This window comes from Pistacia vera, unplaced genomic scaffold (genome assembly GCF_008641045.1).
Source record: "Pistacia vera cultivar Batoury unplaced genomic scaffold, PisVer_v2 Contig77, whole genome shotgun sequence".
NCBI lineage: Eukaryota > Viridiplantae > Streptophyta > Magnoliopsida > Sapindales > Anacardiaceae > Pistacia > Pistacia vera.
The window spans coordinates 243,897-249,896 of NW_022196634.1; the positions used below are offsets into that span (position 1 = coordinate 243,897).

At 40.1% G+C, this 6,000-nt stretch overlaps 1 non-coding gene across 1 annotated transcript; it reads left to right on the forward strand.

Annotated features, from left to right (window-relative positions):
* Nucleotides 1-5,672: 5,672 nt before the first annotated feature.
* Nucleotides 5,673-5,779, forward strand: LOC116116388. The gene has a single exon (XR_004125804.1). It is a non-coding gene; the product is annotated as a small nucleolar RNA R71 (small nucleolar RNA).
* The last annotated feature ends 221 nt before the right edge of the window (nucleotides 5,780-6,000 follow it).

Below are 6,000 nucleotides of genomic sequence, written 5' to 3' on the forward strand. Positions count from 1 at the left end.
ACACTTCAAAATTCAAAACCCACACTCCTCAATATCACACAACGCACAATCAACCCTTCCTCAAACAAAATCAACACTTATAAGCACAAAATTTCCACAACTCAACCAACAATCAAAATTTCAGATCTACAAATTAAAACTCGAAATTTTTGAGATAAAAGCTTAGAAAACGTGAAATCTTACCAACACTAAGGAGTATTCGCCACCAATTGAACAAAATAAGCCTAGATTGCAAACCCCCAAATTTCCTTGAACTCAAAAGTTTCGTGAATTTTCGCGAAATTTGTTGTTGAAATGAGTTGTTTTGGTGTTTAGGAGGGTTAAGGAGTGAGGAGATTGGTTGGAAAATCACTGGGAAGGCTCTGGATTGAAGTTTGAAATTTTTTTTTTCTGAAATGGGTTTGAAGAATCACGTGAAAAATGAAGAAGGAAAGTGAGAATTTATAGAAAGCAGACTTCGCCGCGGTGAAGTTCATCATTCGAATCTAGGGCGCGGCGAAAAAATACAAGGAGTTCTTCGCCTCGGTGAAGATCCCTTGTTCAATTTCGCTTACACTTCCCTCGTTGTGGCAAAATTTTACCGAGAGAATGGCGCCGCGGCGAGGTTTGGAACCTTTGCCTACCAAATATTTTCAAAGAAAATTCTTCGCCACGGCGAAAACTAGAAAATTCAGTTTTCTCCTTTGATTCACAATTTCACCTGAAACATCCAAAAATACACAAATTAAACTTCATAAACACAATCAAACCAAAAACTAAACAACTACAAAACAATGACAAAGATAAAGAAATGAAAACACTTCTTGGGTTGCCTCCCAAGAAGCGCTTGTTTATAGTCGAAGCTTGACTCTCTCAATTGCTCAGGTCGGAATGTCAAGCCGGATTAGGATGGACTTGCAACTCATCACCCCATAAATGTATGGCTTCAATCTCTGTTCATTGACTGTAAAAGTGCCCTTTTCTTCATGTGTAACTTCTACCGCTCCGGATGAGTGAATTCTTGTAACTGTGAATGGTCCGGACCATCGAGACTTGAGTTTTCCAGGAAAGAGCCTAAGTCTAGAGTTGAACAACAAAACTTTCTAACCCACTTCAAAGTTCTTCTTCTGGATATGCTTGTCATGCCACCTTTTTGTCTTCTCTTTGTAAATTCGAGCATTTTCATATGCTTCGAGATGGAACTCATCGAGTTCATTCAAGGTCAGCATCCTTTCTTCCCCAGCAGCTCTTAAGTCCATGTTTAGCTGCTTGACTACCCAGTATGCCTTATGCTCGAGTTCTACCAGCAAGTGACATGCTTTCCCATAGACCATTCTAAACGGAGACATACCAATTGGAGTCTTAAATGCAGTTCGGTAGGCCCATAATGCGTCATCCAATTTCCGTGACCAATCCTCCCTAGATGCATTAACTGTCTTTTCTAAAATTCCCTTAAGCTCTCTATTAGACAGTTCCACTTGTCCTCTCGTCTGTGGATGGTAAGGTGTTGCAACTCTATGCTTCACTCCATACTTTCCCAAAAGTGCATCCAATTGCCTATTATAAAAATGGGATCCTCCATCACTAATGATCGCCCGTGGTACCCCAAATCTTGAGAAAATATTATTTCTCACAAAATTAATCACTACCCTGGCATCATTAGATGACAATGCAACTGCTTCCACCCACTTCGATACGTAGTCCACCACCACCAAGATATATATTTTCCAAAAAGAATTTGGGAAGGGACCCATGAAGTCAATCCCCCACACATCAAACAGCTCAACCACAAGGACGTTGTTCAAAGACATCTCATCCCTTTTTGAAATATTACCACTCCGTTGGCATTGGTCGAACTCATGAACCATCCGGAAGGAATCCTTAAAAAGGGTTAGCCAATAAAACCCAGATTGAAGAACCTTGGCTGCTGTCCTAGCTCCTCCAAAATGGCCACCCACTTCCCTCTTGTGACAATGCCGTAGAATGCTTTCCATTTCCTCATTCGGGACACATCTACGTATCATTTGATCAGTACATTGTCTGTACAAAAATGGCTCTTCCCAAAAGTAATACTTCAAATCTGAGAAGAATTTCCTCTTTTGTTGGAAAGTCATTCCAATTGGGAGCACCCTTGATGACAAATAATTCGCAAAATCTACATACCATGGTGCTTCATCCACTCTCATCAATTTCTCATCCGGAAATGTTTCTCTAATTGGAATTTCCTCTTCATTTCCCTGGATTGGTCTCTCAATTCTTGACAAGTGATCTGCCACCGCATTTTCCGACCCCTTCTTATCTCTAATTTCTAACTCAAACTCTTGAAGCAATATGATCCATCTTATCAACCGAGGTTTCGCTTCTTGCTTTGCCAATAAGTGCTTGAGTGCTGAATGGTCTGTATAGACGATCACCTTTGCACCTAACAAATATGAACGAAATTTGTTAAAAGCAAAAACCATAGCCAACAATTCTTTTTCAGTGGTGATGTAATTCAATTGTGCATCAGTGAGTGTTTTGCTAGCATACTGAATTACATGCAACACTTTGTTTTTCCTCTATCCTAACACTACTCCTAGAGCAAAATCACTAGCATCGCACATCAATTCAAATGGTAGTCCCCAATCGGGAACTGCAATAATAGGTGCAGATACTAACAATTTTTTAAGAGTTAGAAAGGCGTGCATGCATTCATCATTAAAATCAAAAGCAACATCTTTAATTAACAAATTGCAAAGGGGTTTAGAAATCTTAGAAAAGTCCTTGATGAATCGTCTGTAAAACCCCGCATGCCCCAAGAAACTTTGAATTGCTTTAACATTCGATGGTGGTGGCAGCTTCTCAATCACTTCTGTCTTTGCTCGATCTACTTCTATTCCGTCTTTTGAAATTCTGTGACCAAGCACTATTCCCTTCTAGACCATGAAGTGACACTTCTCCCAATTGAGCACCAAGTTCGTCTCCTTACATTGCTGCAAAACAAGAGAAAGATTAGATAAGCAGTTGTCAAAAGATGAACCAAAAATTGAGAAGTCATCCATGAAGACTTGTATAAACCGTTCTACCATATCTCCAAAGATCGACATCATGCATCTTTGGAATGTGGCTAGTGCATTGCATAACCCAAAGGGCATCCTTCGATAAGCAAAGGTGCCATATGGACAAGTGAAGGTCATCTTCTCTTGATCCTCAGGAGCAATGGCAATTTGATTATATCTTGAATACCCATCCAGGAAACAGTAATAGGCATGCCCTGCCAACCTCTCCAACATCTGATCAATGAAGGGAAGTGGAAAATGATCCTTCCTTGTCGCCTCATTTAACTTCCGGTAATCAATGCACACTCTCTAGCCCGTGACCGTCCTAGTTGGTATCAATTCATTACTCTCATTCTTTATCACCGTGATACCTCCCTTCTTCGGAACCATTTGTACCAGGCTAACCCATGGACTATCGAAAATAGGATAAATTATCCCTACATCTAGGAGTTTCACCACCTCCTTTCTCACTAATTCCTTCATCGAAGGATTCAATCTTCACTGTGGTTGCACTCTAGGCTTGATATCATCCTCCATGAGTATCTTATGCATGCAGAATGATGGTGAAATGCCTCTAATGTCTGAAATAGTCCATCCAATTGCTAATCTGTGTTCTCTCAACACCCTTATCAACCGCTCTTCTTCCAATTTGCTCAAACTTGAACTAATGATTACTGGGAAGGTCTCTGATTCCCCAAGATACATATATTTGAGGTGGGAAGGTAAAGGTTTCAACTCAAGTTATGGAGGTTCTTCATTTTTTTCCTTTTCCCTTTCTTTTTCAAAATCAAATTCTTCAAATTCTCGATCTTGGCTCTCATCAATCGGTTGAAGTTCTTCCAACAATCTAGCACATTCATTACTCGCCGACTCATCTACCTCTACTGTTTTTGATTTGGCAATATAGGCTTCTAGAGGTAATTGCAGGGTGTTCTCTTCAATAGATTCTACTACTAGTTTATCCACCACATCAACACTAAAACATGAATCCAATTCGGATGGAAACTTCATAGCCTCAAAGACATTGAAAGTTACTGTTTCATCTTGAACTCTCAATAGTAACTTCCCTTCCTGCACATCTATCAGCGCTCTTCCCGTGACCAAAAATGGTCGGCCCAAAATAAGAGGAATTTCCTTATCCTCTTCCATGTCCAAAACAACAAAATCTAAAAGAAAGATTATATTATCAAATTTCACCAACACATCTTCCACTATCCCCCTCGGATGTTTTATGGACCTATCTGCAAGTTGCAACGACATGGTCGTTGGCTTCACTTCACCAATTCCCAATCTCCTGAAAACAGAAAAGTGCATTGGATTAATACTAGCACCTAAGTCACATAGAACACGATCAAAAGTAATATCTCCTATAATGCAGGGAATAGTGAAACTCCCTGGATCTTTGAGTTTCGGAGGTAGCTTCTTTTGGAGAATGGCGCTGCACTCCTCTGTGAGCATTACCGTTTCCTCATCTTCTAACTTCCTTTTGTTCGATAAAATTTCCTTAAGAAATTTCACGTAGCTCGGCATCTGTTGTAATGCATCTGCAAAAGGAATGTTAATATGCAGTTTTTTAAATATTTCAATAAATTTGGAAAACTGCTTATCCTGATTCTTTTTCTTCAATCTCTGAGGAAAAGGCACGGGTAGAGTGTGATGTGCCAACTCCGGTGGTATCTCGGGAAATGGCAATTTCTCTTTCCTTTTCTTTTTCCCCTCTTCCCGTTTCTGTTCTTTTTCCCTAGAAATAAATGGTTTCTCTTCCGCAACTATTTCTTCATCTACTTCCTCATCAGATTCTTCCTTTTCCGTTGGTGGGTTTTCTTCCTCTCTTGATTTTTCCACCTCTTCCAAAACTGTCCCACTTCTCAAAATTATTGCATTCGCTTGCTCACGTGGGTTAGTCACTGTGTTGCTTGGTAGAGCACCCTATGGTCTCTCATTTAGCTTTTTAGCCAATTGCCCCATCTGTACCTCAAGATTCCGAATGGATGCCCCTTGATTTCTGAAATTTGTCCTCGTCTCATTCATAAAACCTGTGGTTTCTTGCATGAACTTCCCAAACATGTCCTCCAATTTTGTCACTCTTAGGTCCCCTTGTTGGTTGTTCACCCCTGTTTGGTTATTTGGCAATGACCTTTGATTCCATTGACTGTTTTGCTGATTCTATTGGTTTTGATTACCCCAAGACAGGTTCGGGTGATTCCTCCAACCAGGATTAAATGTGTTGGAGTACAGATTGTTTGGTTGCCTTGGATTTCTAGCCAAGTAGTTAACCTGCTCTGATGTTGACGATGCTGAGGTAAATGTGTTCCCTACTTGACATTTGCTACTCACATGATTACCTGCACAAAAATCACAAGTTAGTTGAGGAGCTTGAATGGAATTTACCTGCATACTTCCCAACTATTTTTGAAGTGCTGTCAGTTGGGCTGAAATGGCTATATAGGCATCAACTTCATGAAGACCATAGATTTCTTCGGTAGCACCCTCTCATCAGGTCTTTGATAGTTGTTGCTTGCCAGAACCTCAAGCAACTCATGAGCTTTTTTCGGAGTCTTATTCAGTAATGCTCCTCTCGAGGCTGCATCCACTATAGTTTGCACATTTACTGTTAATCCATTATAAAATGCTTGGACTTGCATCCAAACTGGCAACCCATGATGTGGACACCTTCTTAGTAATTCTTTGTATCTCTCCCAAGCCTCATACAAAGATTCTGACTCTTCTTGAATGAATGACGTGATGTCATTTCTCAACTTTGCCAACTTTGCTGGAGGAAAGAACTTGGTCAGAAACTTCTGTGCTAAATCATTTCATGTGGTGATTGTTCCGGTTGGTAGTGCTAGTAACCATCCCTTAGCTTTATCTTTAAATGAAAATGGGAATAGTCTCAATCTGATTACATCATCTGACACTCCGTTAGACTTGAAAGTATCACAAATCTCTAAGAAATTTGCAATGTGTAGATTTGGATCTTTCT